The 14,972-nt window shown below is 45.1% G+C and overlaps 1 protein-coding gene across 1 annotated transcript in view; it reads left to right on the top strand.

Moving 5' to 3' along the window:
• The window catches only part of LOC118944329 (RNA helicase aquarius-like), a 30,735-nt gene extending 16,555 nt beyond the window's left edge, over positions 1-14,180 (top strand). Inside the window, exon 4 of the mRNA XM_036962907.1 lies at positions 14,068-14,180. The gene's annotated coding sequence lies outside the window, so the exon portion shown is untranslated. The remainder of the gene's footprint in view (positions 1-14,067) is intronic.
• The last annotated feature ends 792 nt before the right edge of the window (positions 14,181-14,972 follow it).

The following is a 14,972-nucleotide window of genomic DNA, read 5'->3' as shown; positions in this document are numbered from 1 at the left end:
TAGGACCAGGTGATGTTTTTCCTCTCCTCAATTGTCCAGTGTTGGTGTTCGCGTGCCCACTGGAGCCACTTCTTCTTGTTTTTAACTGATAGGAGTAGAACCCAGTGAGGTCGTCTGCTGCAATAGCCCATCCATGACAAGGACCGAAGAGTTGTGCATTCCGAGATGCTGTTCTGCACAACGCTGTTGTACTGCGCCGTTCTTTTCCTGTTTGTGGCCTGCCTGTTAGCTTGCACAATTCTTGCCATTTTCCTTCAACCTCTTATCAACAAGCTGTTTTCATCCAAACGACTGCCGCTGACTGGATGTTTTTCTTTGTAGACCATTCTCTGTAAACCCTAGACACTGTTGTGCGTGAACCCCAGGAGACTGCCGTTTCTGAGATACTGGAACCGGTGCACCTGGCACCGACGATCAAACCGCGCTCAGTCGCTTAGGTCATTTGTTTTCCCATTCTAACGTTCAATCAAACTGTAACTGAATGCCTCGATGCCTGTCTGCTTTATGTAGCAGGCCACGTGACTCACTGTCTGTAGGAGCAAAGAAACTGACTACTTAGTGTATAACTGTCATTGATTGGCCAGGTATATTTCTTAATTCCTTTACTTTTTGGGGATTTGCGTGTATTACTGCACTGTTGGAGCTAGGAACATAAGAATTTCCCTACACCCGCCATAACGTTTGCAAAACATGTGTACGCGACCAATAAAATTAGTTTTATTGTGTCCCAAGTACCAACCAGGTCTGAAGCCGTCCCTTGTTAGAGGGGAAGGAAGGATGAAAACCAGCAGTGCCGTGCTAAACACCTCCAGTCTCTGGATTTGAATTGCTTTACATATTCCACTGTGGGTCACAGTACAGTGAATCTTAGGAACGGTTCACAGACCTATGCACAGGGATCAAGTTTAACCAATCTCACATTTTTGGCTTACTAAGCATTTTTAAGAAGGTGTTTTTGTAGTTAATGTGCAAATTATAAGTGCTGTTGGTGGTCTATCTTTAGAATGTAGACCAATCAATGTTTTTATAAACACAGAAGTCATTTACTGCATTTAACCTACTACTTTAACTGAGTTAAGGGGTCATTTGATTAATGCATACAATCACATTCATGCAAACTGGATTTAGAGCGATGACACGCATGCGTGCACACACATACACAAGCAGGTCAGGGCTAAATTAGATTGACATTGATAGAATCCGTAGCCAAAGCAATAAGGTTAATCAGTCTTCACCAAGTTGGTATTCACTGCAGTGGTGTCACGGAGGAATGAAGCGAGAGAGAGAATTATGAGGGGGGGGGGGGGGGGGTACAGGGACAGAGGGGATGGAAATCAATCTCTCTTTCTTTCCCATTTCCTGAGAACAGTGGTAGGACACAGTCAATACAACAGGAAATCAAAAGGAAGCCTGCGACACACCGGGACACTTTTATAGATTGCCTCAATGGCTTACTCATAGTCTGGAAGATAGTGTCCCCCACAAAATATTTGCATTCCCTACCACTGCCACCATCCACTAGGTCGCCGACCTCTCACGACCCCAGCATAGCCCTGGGAACCCACTCAACACAGTGAAATATCAGACAGTAAGGTGTTAGGTTCTAATTCTCAGAGTAAAAACTCAACAAAGATCTCCACCCGTCTCCCCTAACACATTCCAGACCCATCTGGCTCCTACAGATAATCATTAACTTCTGATGTAAAAACAAGTCTCTTTCACTCCTTAAATACTATACTGCTGAGTACAACAATGTTCCAAGTTGAACACAGAATCTAACAAAGGCATGCTGTCTTCAGGAGCTACCTACAGACTCATAAGTAAGAGGGAGAGAGCAGAGATACAGCAATGCATATTTCAATCAGGTGACCATCGCTGAGATCCAGTATGACAGTGATATAACAGGGAAAAAGAAGAGCATGTGTGTGAGTGGGCGACCGGGCGTGTGCGTACACACTACAGCAGATCCCACTGCCCATAGATGTGTGCCTGCCATGAAGTCCTGACCTCTGCAACTCCCTCCCTGGAAGATTTCACATAAATAACTTAACACAATGCAAAATGCTAAGCCCCAGGGCTCTATAGAGCCCTCTCTCTCTCATTCTCTAAAAATAAAAGGCTTCTGCCGTGTTTTGCTCTGGAAAATAAGGTGAAACATTTTGGCTGAAATTGCACAGCATATTTGCCCCTTCAGTTTCCACTAGGCTATGCCATTGGGTGGGTGCATTTGAGGTGTGTGTGCCTGCGAATGTCCATGTCAGGGATGGGTGTTGGCTGTTGTGGGGTAGTAGTAGGCCACTACGGCGGCGGGAGGTCCTGAGAGCGACTGGCCATAGTGTCTGAACAGACAGCTCTGGACATCTCACGTTGTTGTAAAAGCAACATATTGTTGCTTCTGATGCTGCACCTGTTCTACATAGCAGCAGGGTCACCTAAATAAATATTGGTCCGCTTCCGGGTTTTTCCAACCCTCTCTACCTCCCTCCCCTGCCTTCCCTTAGCCCATAAGGCGACTTGGAGGGGGTTTGGCTTGTGGGACTCAAGTCAATGAATAGTGCATTAGACCAAGGGGACTAGGCTAGATAGGATGATTTATTTAAAGCTGTCTCTATGGCGCTTCTCTTCCCTCTGGCCTATTCATCCACTCAGGAGAGCCAGTCTCTTAGTACTGGGATACATATCTGGCATGCTCCATCTCCTAGACCAGCTGTTCCCAAACTTGGGGTCGCAACCCAATGTGGGGTCGCCTGATATGAAAATGGGGTCGCGGGAGACTTTAAAAATATATATATTAAAGTAATGTATTTTGTATCTCAATCATTGTATTGTGGTTAACCTAGAAAATCTAAATGAAAATGATGAATGTGTATCCCCATATGGAGTCATGATATGATGCACCGAGAGGAACTGCCGGCAAAAGAGCTAAGCACAGAACTTGGAGATAGACCGCTGCGCCACTCGGGAGCCCTAAGGCACTGCATCTCAGTGCTAGAGGCGTCACTACAGACCCTGGTTCAATTCCAGGCTGTATCACAACCGGCCGTGATTGGGAGTCCCATAGGGCGGCCGCATAATTGGCCCATCGTCGCCCGGGTTTGGCCGGGGTAGGCCGTCATTGTTAATAAGAATTTGTTGACTTGCTGACTTGCCTAGTTAAATAAAGGTTAAATAAATGTAAAACATGTAAAACAAAATATATATATACTGTGGCAGGTAACTTCGATTGTTGCACTGCGTGCATGCCAGTTTGCAAAACAATATGGAGGTATGGGATTAGACCTTGACAATGTTCTGTTTCACCCAGAGGCCTGGTGGTTATGGAGAGAGAGTGTTGGATAGTTTTTTTGCATTGAGAGAGGAACTGTTTTCATTCATAATGGATGTAATAAAAAAAAATGCCACCTTGACAATGTAACAGACACATTTGGGAAATTGAATTAACTGGACGCAAGCATGCAGGGGAAGTACCAAATCATTCTACAGATGAGTGACCGAATCAGTGGATTCAGATGGAGAAAGTATTTTAAAAGTGAAACATACCCCCTTCCCTCAGCTGTGCGTGTTTCTAACAGAAGACAGCACCAGTAAGTGTCCCACACGAGTGACGATTGCTCACCTCCAATGCTTGGAAGAGCACTTTGGGACCTACTTCCCAATCCGTTTGACTGTGATCCTGGCTCAGTTGACATGCCGGAAAGTGAAACTGAACAGCTGATCTAGCTGACGTGACCGAATGCTGCAGCCAACGCATTCACGGGTCACTACAGATGAGTTTTGGTTCATGACTCATAGGGAACACCCTGCCATCTCCCTCTGAGATTTAATGCTGCGTTCAAAACAACTGGGAACTGGGCACTCATTCAAATCTCAGACTTCCGACTTTAGTGCGTTCAAGACAACTGGCAACTGGGGAAAAAAACATGCTCTGACTGGGAGAATTTGTTTGATAGCTCATCGAACTCGGAATATCATCTCGGGAACTCGGTCCTCTTTCTAGAGCTCCAACTTTCCGACCTGAAGATCACTGATGTCATGAATTGACCACATGTTTTTCCAAGTTCCCAGTCTTGGAAGCACCATTAAACTCATGGTACCCTTTGCCAGCTCATATGTGTGAAGCTCGATTCAGTGCTTTTGTCTGCATTAAAACCAAAGCAGAGATGAGGTGCGCACTGTCGACCACGTCCCCTGACTTTGAGAAACTCCGACATGACATGCATCGAGCACACCCATCTCATTAGTGGTGGTGAGATAAGATGTATTATTGGTGCGTTCAAGACTACTGGAAAAAAATACTAGGTCAAATCATAACGTCAGTGATCTTCAGGTCGGAAAGTCGGAGCTCTAGAAAGAGACCCGAGTTCCCGAGTTGTAATTCCGAGTTGTATGACCTTTTCAAAACAATTTTTTCCTAGTCAGAGCTCATTTTTTTGCAGAGTTCTCAGTTGTCTGTAGTCAGATGTCGGAGATTTCCGAGTTCCCAGTTGTTTTGAACGTGGCAAATGTCAGACTAATTTGCAATTGACTGTCATAGTCCCACATTAAAAGTATGTGATGGTGAGTTAAGAAAATCAGAAATACTGTTAGAATGTTTTTAAATTGACTGCCATAGCCCCAAATAAAATATGTACATTTACAAAGCATAGGATGAGGATGGATACTGGTATTTCAACTGAAGTCGTCACTTTAGTAGACAGCTCAACCTATTGCATACTGTATGCAACACTATTGCATAAGGTCAACAATAAAGCATCCCAAAATCAGCTATTTTCTTCACTGCAAGGAAAATGAAGTCTTTGAAATGTGCTTCTTATAAGGGCAGGATTACCAGAAATAAATCAACTTGCCTGACACACGATTCCTCTGCTTCTGAAAGCCCAATCCATTTCTCTCCACTCTCCTCCATCTCTCTAAAAAAAGCCCTAAATATAGTCTGTTTGTGTGTGGCCCTGTGTCAGTGAGGACCTGGTAAGTAGCCTGGGTACTCTAAGTAAATACTCTGGGCTGGGCCCCTCTAAGCCGTATTACACTTCTCCATGTGGCCCACCAGGATAACGGCAGGAACAACACCAAAGCCCCCTCCCTAAAGAGATCCACTGCCTTCTGAATTTCGAGGAAGCCCAAGAATCTCAGCTCAGTCTCACTCGTGAACGTTTTAACTAAATCTGTGTGTGTGTTTGTGTTAAATAATGTGTGCATTTGTCTCCAGGTGATGATGGTGGCTACATCATCCTCTCACTGGTCCGCACCAGGGCTGTCGGACACCTGAGTTAGGCACTTTACACACACACTAAACGGAAATACAGAACACCAAAAACAGTCTCTTTACCCCCAGAGAGCTCTTTTTAAGTATCTCTTTTTAGAGAGCCTCTGTGTGAATAAATGTGTACTGAAAGGTTGCTGAAAAGTTTGTCTTTACAGACTTATCCACCCATGTCACGCACAGGGTGGATAAAGTCAACTTTTGAGGACTAGGTGGAAAATAATAACTGCATAGTTTTTGTTAAGTTCAGCTGCAGCATTGTGTAAAGATTATTGGGGTGAGAGTATCGAAAAAAAGCATCTTCACCATCAGAGTTTTTGTAAAACCAGATTTAGAGAGGCCTCTTGGAAACCACTCGCCTGGGTTAAGTTTGAGGTCTTTCCCTCTCTCAATCTCTTACCCTTTTTTTGATATTTCTCTCTCTCTCTCTCTCTCTCCTGCTCTTTCACTCTCCTTTTCTTTCCTACTTTTACGATTCTCCTTTTCGCTATTACTCGTTCTGTTTCTCTCTCTTCTTCTCGATCTCCCTTTCCCTTTCACTCTTTCCCTCCCCTTTCTGAATTGATGCCTAGTGAAAATACCTTGAATTTCCAGGCTGAATTGCGAAACTCACGAGCCCCTCTTCCATAATACTCTGCAAAATAAACACCAGACAAGCCTAACCCCTCTTCCTTAATATGCTGCGTACAGTGCCTTCAGAAAGTATTCAGACCCCTTGACTTTTTCCAAATGTTGTTACATTACAACCTTATTCTAGAATGTATTAAATACATGTTTTCCTCAGCAATCTACACACAATACCCCATAATTACAAAGCAAAAAATGTTTTTTTATTTTTTATGTTAGCATGTGTTAAAAATAAAAAACAAAATACCTTATTTATATAAGTATTCAGACCCTTTGCTATGAGAGTCGAAATTGAGCTCTGGTGCATCCTGTTTCCATTTGTCATCCTTGAGATGTTTCTACAACTTGATTGGAGTCCACCTGTGGTAAATTAAATTAATTGGACATGATTTGGAAAGGCACACACCTGTCTATATAAGGTCCCACAGTTGACAGTGCATGTCAAGGCAAAAAACCAAGCCATGAGGTTGAAGGAATTGTCCGTAGCGCTCTGAGACAGGATTGTGTCGAGGCACAGATTTGGAGAAGGGTACCAAAAAATGTCTGCAGCGTTGAAGGTCCCCAAGAACACAGTGGCCTCCATCATTAAATGAAAGAAGTTTGGAACCACCAAGACTCCTCCTGAGCAAGATGGTCACTGACAGAGCTCTAGAGTTCCTCTGTGGAGATGGGAGAACCTCCCAGAAGTACAAACATCTCTGCAGCACCACCAATCAGGACTTTATGGCCTTTATCATATCGAAACATGCTGTAATGACGGCGGATGAATTGCACGGTATCTCTGTGCTTTCAAATTGCGTTCAATAATTTGCAACTGTGTTCCTTGTCCGTAGTTTATGCTTGTCCATAACCCAACCGCCACCATAGGGCACTCTGTTCAAAACGTTGACATCAGCAAACCGCTTGCCCACACACACTGATGGTTTCTGACAGTTTGTGCAGAAATGATTTGCTTGTGCAAACCCACAGTTTCATCAGCTGTCCGGGGGGCTGGTCTGAGACAATCCTGCAGGTGAAGAAGCCGGGTGTGGAGGTCATGGGCTGGTGTGGTTACACGTGGTCTGAAGTTGTGAGGCCGGTTGGACGTACTGCCAAATTCTGTAAAACCATGTTGGAGGCTGCTTATTGTAGAGAAATGAACATTCAATTCTCTGGCAACAGCTCTGGTAGACATTCCTGCAGTCAGCATGCCAATTATGCTTTGTTACAAAACTGCACATTTTAGTGACCTTTTATTGTCCCCTGTACAAGGTGCACCTGTGTAATGGCCCATCTTCCTTAATATGCTGCATATTTAACAGCAGGCAAAACACTGCTACAGCATTTTAGTTCTCTGTACCAGGACACGTGCACACACACTGACCCGCCGTGTGATCTAGTATGATGGCTGCTCTGGTGTAACATGTTTTTGCAGATAGGCCTATACCCCATTAGAACCACAACGCGGCTGACTGAAATTGAAGTCTACAAATGGAGCTTTGGCTGGAGGAATAAGTCATCCTCTGTTTTGAAGCCTCTTCTAGCTTAGCGGTTTAACCAGGGCCCAAAAAACACGTCAACTCCCTTTACTCTGTGTTTCATAAAGGAGAGGATTGATGGGCTGGCAGTGAAGTGGTGCGGAGGGGCCAGGGAGAGTCGCACGTTTATCTTGTTGTCAGCACCCTGGCCTGCCCTCATCTCGCCTATCGCCCATTTAATCTCACACAGGAGATTACACCCTTCTGCCTAATTCACATTACATTTTCTCGCTCTCTTCATACGTGAAGTGGGTTTTAAAACAAGAGTCTGTGATTCACTGAATGGGAAAGGAGATACTGTATTGTAACTGCACTGAAAGACATGAGTGTTTTATCAATGGTTTCACATTGTAAGTTTTATTTTTGAATGGCTGTGTTACTTTATAATATGATAGACATTAAACCACTGTTGAACTGTTGGCCAAGTCAATAACAACACTTTTTACTTGTGTGTTTTGAGCATAGAAATGCATCAAGCTAGAGGGGATCTCCATGCGAGTAAATGTGACTATTCTAACTTCATAAAAATCTTGGTTGCCTTTCTGGATGGGTGGGAAAGCAGTGGTTTGTGGGAAATTACCCTGCTGTCTATCTCACGCTGAGCTCTCTCGCTCCTGTACAGCGGTTTTACCTCGTCCGCTAATAGCAACCCGCTACCGTGCATCTGACCATATGACGGGCTGATCCCTCCCTGACGGGCTGACCCCTCCCTGACGGGCTGACCCCTCCCTGACGGCTGACCTCTCAATCTGACAGCCTAGCAGAAGGCCTCCCACTGAGAGACACACAGGGAGGGACACATACAGAGACATACACACTGTGACAGGAGCACACACACGGGGTCACACTCAGACGCAGACGCACTCTGACAGGCGCACAACCACACACGTGCTGGTATACAGTAACGTTAACACACACACCAAAGTGAAGACATTCAGGGAGACACAGACACACCCTGACAGGCACACACACACACGCACACTGCCCCTCTTCATGGCTCCGCATGTTAGGAAACAACGCAGGTGGATGTCCCCTACCCCTACACACAGAGCTGTTTCCCCAGGGAAAGACTGCTTCTGATTGGCTTCTCTTTTGTCAGGCTCTTTGCTGATTGGAGGACTCCTCTTGTGGTTTGTTTCTGTGGCAGTGATGTGTTTTTAGGTAGCTTTTCCATTGTCCACAATCTTGTGACTTGTTGTTTCCTTGTTAACTGAATACGTACTAAATACACACACACTAGTACGCTCACACACGCCTACACACAGTTTATTTGTCTATTTCACATTCCACATCTTGTCTGTGTATGAATGTACATTTGTGTCTGTTCCAGAGCTTTACACACAGATCCAAAGATCGTTTAGTATTTCACCAGAGCTCCTTGAATAAGCAAGAGAAGTCTCCTTCCTTCTCCCACAAAAAGCATTTACCTCAGCCCATGTTGACAGGATCAGTGCCAGTAGAGCTGGAGATGCTGGTACAGCAAGGGTATTTTTGGGGGGCACACACAAAGAAATGTAGGAGCATAACAATATGGGAGATATTAAAGCTGGAATCCTTACCTTTTTCTAGGCGCGCTGGTGCTCCTAAATTATAAGTCGCGCAGCAAAATATTTAAAATCACATTTTGTACATGGTAAGCAGATGTTATTGCAAGTGTAGCGAAATGCTTGTGCTTCTAGTTCCGACCATGCAGTAATATCTAACAAGTAATCTAACAATTTCACAACAACTACCTTATACACACAAATGTAAAGGGATGAATAAGAATGTGTACATACATGGATGAGTGATGGCCGTGCGGCATAGACAAGATGCAGTAGATGGTATAGAGTACAGTATATACATATGAGATGAGTAATGTAGGGTATGTAAATATTATTAAAGTGGCGTTATTTAAAGTGACTAGTGATACATTTATTAAATCCATTTATTTAAGTTGCCAGAGATTTGAGTCTGTATGTTGGCAGCAGCCTCTCTATGTTAGTGATGGCTGTTTTTCGGTCCCAGCTTTGCACCTGTACTGACCTCGCCTTCTGGATGATAGAGGGGTGAACAGGCAGTGGCTCGGGTGGTTGTTGTCCTTGATGATCTTTTTGTCCTTCCTGTGACATCGGGTGGTGTAGGTGTCCTGGAGGGCAGGTAGTTGGCGATTGCTCTTGAGATTTTCTGGGCTAACAATGTAAGAAATAAAACAAATAACTGCATAGTTTTTTAAGGAGCTGAAGAGAGGCGACCATCTCTGTCAGCTCCATGTTTTGTTAAAAAACATTTTTTCAAGCGAGTAAAATGGTCGCACTGTAGAGCCCTATACACATATTTTTACACTGTAGAGCCCTATACACATATTTTTACACTGTAGAGCCCTATACATGTATTTTTACACTGTAGAGCCCTATACACGTATTTTTACACTGTAGAGCCCTATACATGTATTTTTACACTGTAGAGCCCTATACATGTATTTTTACACTGTAGAGCCCTATACACGTATTTTTACACTGTAGAGCCCTATACACGTATTTTTACACTGTAGAGCCCTATACACGTATTTTTACACTGTAGAGCCCTATACACGTACTTTTACACTGTAGAGCCCTATACACGTATTTTTACACTGTAGAGCCCTATACATGTATTTTTACACTGTAGAGCCCTATACACATATTTTTACACTGTAGAGCCCTATACACGTATTTTTACACTGTAGAGCCCTATACACGTACTTTTACACTGTAGAGCCCTATACACGTATTTTTACACTGTAGAGCCCTATACACGTATTTTTACACTGTAGAGCCCTATACACGTATTTTTACACTGTAGAGCCCTATACACGTACTTTTACACTGTAGAGCCCTATACACGTATTTTTACACTGTAGAGCCCTATACACATATTTTTACTCTACTCCAGATGAACCAATTCCTTCTTCCACTTGCCTCATCCATTTTTTTCGGTAATGATGCAATCATTAGGCTGTCATTTTGGGTAGAGCAGACATTTCCATATATTTTTGTTAGCTGCATGTGTGACATGACTCCCCCAGTCCCATTTCTGATGTCATTAACAAAGATTATACCGAGAATTATCATCAAAAATGTTCTTCTTTTTTTATATTTATATTTCAGTTTAACCGTAATACTTGTTCTGTCTTTTCTGGTTGATTAAACAAACATTTCAACCAGTTTTCTATGGCTAGCTTTAAAAATAGGGATATTTTGGAGATGATTAGATTTTCAAATAACCAAAAGTGAGAGATTGTAATCTGAATAAATGGAAAAAGGCCATTCTTGAACATAGGGTGAGCCATTCTTACTAATCTGCTGGAGAACCAGTTTGGATTTAAGTATAACTTTTGTATGACTGAAGCCTTTAGTGAGAGGTTTAATGAATATGAACCCCCTCGGAGTTCATATTCATTATATAAATAGGCCTGTTTAATTTTGTCTGGCTTGTCATTCCTAATAATAATAATAATAAAACAAGGCCAGTATCTAGGTAATGACTGGATGTATTGATGACATCTCTTTTTAATCCATTTTCAATTCTGTCTGTAACAAAAATGTGGAATAAGTCAAGGGATGTGAATACTTTCGGATGGCACTGCCTCTCTCTCTCTCTTTCTCTCTCTCTCTTTCTCTCTCTCTCTTCGTCACCCCTCTATCTCTCTCTGTCTCTCTCTCTTTCTATCTCTCTCTTCTGTGTCACCACTCTATCTCTCTCTCTCTCTTTCTCTCTCTCTCTTTCTCTCTCTCTTCTTTGTCACCCCTCTCTCTCTCTCTCTCTCTCTCTCTCTCTCTCTCTCTCTCTCTCTCTCTCTCTTTCTCTCCCACTCTTTGTCACCCCTCTCGCTCTCTCTCTCTTTCTCTCCCACTCTTCTTTGTCACACCTCTCTCTCTCTTTCTCTCCCACTCTTCTTTGTCACCCCTCTCTCTCTCTCTTTCTCTCCCACTCTTCTTTGTCACCCCTCTCTTTCTCTCCCACTCTTCTTTGTTACCCCTCTCTCTCTCTTTCTCTCCCACTCTTATTTGTCACCCCTCTCTCTCTCTCTCTCTCCCACTCTTCTTTGTCACCCCTCTCTCTCTCTCTTTCTCTCCCACTCTTCTTTCTCACCCTTCTCTCTCTCTTTCTCTCCCACTCTTCTTTGTCACCCCTCTCTCTCTCTCTTTCTCTCCCACTCTTCTTTCTCACCCTTCTCTCTCTCTTTCTCTCCCACTCTTCTTTGTCACACCTCTCTCTCTTTCTCTCCCATTCTTTTTTGTCACCCCCCTCCCTCTCTCTCTCCCACTCTTCTTTGTCACCCCTCTCTCTCTCTCTTTCTCTTTCTCTCCCACTCTTCTTTGTCACCCCTCTCTCTCTCTCTCTCTCTTTCTCTCCCACTCTTCTTTGTCACCCCTCTCTCTCTCTCTCTCTCTCTCCCACTCTTCTTTGTCACCCCTCTCTCTCTTTCTCTCCCACTCTTCTTTGTCACACCTCTCTCTTTCTCTCCCACTCTTCTTTGTCACCCCTCTCTCTCTCTCTCTTTCTCTCCCACACTTCTTTGTCACCCCTCTCTCTCTCTCTCTCTCTCTCTTTCTCTCCCACTCTTCTTTGTCACACCTATCTCTTTCTCTCCCACTCTTCTTTGTCACCCCTCTCTCTCTCTTTCTCTCCCACTCTTCTTTGTCACCCCTCTCTCTCTCTCTCTCTCCCACTCTTCTTTGTCACCCCTCTCTCTCTCTCTTTCTCCCCCACTCTTCTTTGTCACCCCTCTCTCTCTCTCTTTCTCTCCCACTCTTCTTTGTCACCCCTCTCTCTCTCTCTCTTTCTTTCCCACTCATCTTTCTCACCCTTCTCTCTCTCTTTCTCTCCCACTCTTCTTTGTCACACCTCTCTCTTTCTCCCCCACTCTTCTTTCTCACCCTTCTCTCTCTCTTTCTCTCCCACTCTTCTTTGTCGCCCCTCTCTCTCTCTTTCTCTCCCACCCTTCTTTGTCACCACTCTCTCTCTTTCTCTCCCACTCTTCTTTGTCACCCCTCTCTCTCTCTCTTTCTCTCCCACTCTTCTTTGTCAACCCTCTCTCTCTCTCTTTCTCTCCCACTCTTCTTTGTCACCCGTCTCTCTCTCTTTCTCTCCCACTCTTCTTTGTCACCCCTCTCTCTCTCTCTTTCTCTCCCACTCTTCTTTGTCACCCCTCTCTCTCTCTCTCTTTCTCTCCCACTCTTCTTTGTCACCCCCCTCTCTCTCTCTTTCTCTCCCACTCTTCTTTGTCACCCCCCTCTCTCTCTCTTTCTCTCCCACTCTTCTTTGTCACCCCTCTCTCTCTTTCTCTCCCACTCTTCTTTGTCACCCCTCTCTTTCTCTCCCACTCTTCTTTGTCACCCCTCTCTCTCTCTTTCTCTCCCACTCTTATTTGTCACCCCTCTCTCTCTCTCTCTCTCCCACTCTTCTTTGTCACCCCTCTCTCTCTCTCTTTCTCTCCCACTCTTCTTTCTCACCCTTCTCTCTCTCTTTCTCTCCCACTCTTCTTTGTCACACCTCTCTCTCTTTCTCTCCCATTCTTTTTTGTCACCCCCCTCCCTCTCTCTCTCCCACTCTTCTTTGTCGCCCCTCTCTCTCTCTTTCTCTCCCACTCTTCTTTGTCACCCCTCTCTCTCTCTTTCTCTCCCACTCTTCTTTGTCACCCCTCTCTCTCTCTCTTTCTCTTTCTCTCCCACTCTTCTTTGTCACCCCTCTCTCTCTCTCTCTCTCTTTCTCTCCCACTCTTCTTTGTCACCCCTCTCTCTCTCTCTCTCTCTCTCCCACTCTTCTTTGTCACCCCTCTCTCTCTCTTTCTCTCCCACTCTTCTTTGTCACACCTCTCTCTTTCTCTCCCACTCTTCTTTGTCACCCCTCTCTCTCTCTCTCTTTCTCTCCCACACTTCTTTGTCACCCCTCTCTCTCTCTTTCTCTCCCACTCTTCTTTGTCACCCCTCTCTCTCTCTTTCTCTCCCACTCTTCTTTGTCACCCCTCTCTCTCTCTTTCTCTCCTACTCTTCTTTGTCACCCCTCTCTCTCTCTTTCTCTCCCACTCTTTTTTGTCACCCCTCTCTCTCTCTTTCTCTCCCACTCTTCTTTGTCACCCCTCTCTCTCTCTCTCTTTCTCTCCCACTCTTCTTTGTCACACCTCTCTCTTTCTCTCCCACTCTTCTTTGTCACCCCTCTCTCTCTCTTTCTCTCCCACCCTTCTTTGTCACACCTCTCTCTTTGTCTCCCACTCTTCTTTGTCACCCCTCTCTCTCTCTTTCTCTCCCACTCTTCTTTGTCACCCCTCTCTCTTTCTCTTTCTCTCCCACTCTTCTTTGTCACCCCTCTCTCTCTCTCTTTCTCTCCCACTCTTCTTTGTCACCCCTCTCTCACTCTTTTTCTCTCCTCTCCATCCACCGCTCCCTCTAGTTTTGGATTTCTTCCTCACATTTGCTGCTTTCTCTAGTCTCTTGTCTATTGTTCTCTCATCTCTGTCCCCTTCTCTGCTTTTCAATTTCTTTACCAATTATCCCTATTATTCTCACCCACTCTCGACTCTCGGCTTTGGGATTGAAAGGGGTGTGTAGATTGTGTATCAACTTGTGATTTAGAGGCAATATATGCCAACTGCCAATGAAGTGGTCTGAAATGTAATATTGATCTCTTTCTCCACAGGGATGTGAGGCGGTTAGTGGTAGCCAGGTCCAGGCTGGGCCTTCAACCAGCTCACTGCTAGACCCGTGAAGCTCCACATCAGACCCAACGAGAACCACACAAAGGGAGAGCCTGTGAGTACACACCCACACACAGTGTTGGTTGCATACCCCCTTCCTATTCCTACCTCTCTCTCTCCTTCCTATTCCTACCTCTCTCTCCTCCTTCCTATCCCTACCTCGCTCTCTCTCCCCATTCCTATCCCTACCGCTCTCTCCCCCTTCCTATCCCTACCTCTCTCTCTCTCTCTCTCTCCCTAACTCTCTCTCTCTCCCTACCTCTCTCTCCCCTTCCTATCCCTACCTCTCTCTCCACTTCCTATCCCTACCTATCTCTCTCTCCCCTTCCTATCTCTGTCTCTCTCTCCCCCTTCCTATCCCTGTCCCTACCTCTCTCTCTTTCTCCCTACCCCCTCTCTCTCTCCCTATCTCTACCTCTCTCTCTCCCCTTCCTATCCCTGCCCCTCTCTCTCCCCCTTCCTATCCCTGTCTCCCTCTGCCCCTCCTTCCTATCCATGTCTCCCTCTCTCCCTCCTACCTAGCCATACCTCTCTCTTTCTATCTCCCCCTTCCTATCCCTACCTCTCTCTCTCCCCCTTCCTATCCCTACATCTCTCTCTCCCCCTTCCTATCCCTACATCTCTCTCTCCCCCTTCCAATCCCTACCACTCTCTCTCTCCCCCGTCCTATCCCTACCTCTCTCTCCCCTTTCCTATCCCTACCTATATCTCCCCTTTCCTATCCCTACCTCTCTCTCCCCTTTCCTATCCCTACCTCTCTCTCTCCCCCTTCCTATCCCTACCTCTCTCTCTCTCACCCTTCCTATCCCTACCTCTCTCTCCCCCTTCTTATCCCTACCTCTCTCTC

This window comes from Oncorhynchus mykiss, chromosome 25 (assembly GCF_013265735.2).
Source record: "Oncorhynchus mykiss isolate Arlee chromosome 25, USDA_OmykA_1.1, whole genome shotgun sequence".
Classification (NCBI taxonomy): Eukaryota; Metazoa; Chordata; class Actinopteri; order Salmoniformes; family Salmonidae; genus Oncorhynchus; species Oncorhynchus mykiss.
This window is presented reverse-complemented; position numbering and strand designations above follow the sequence as displayed.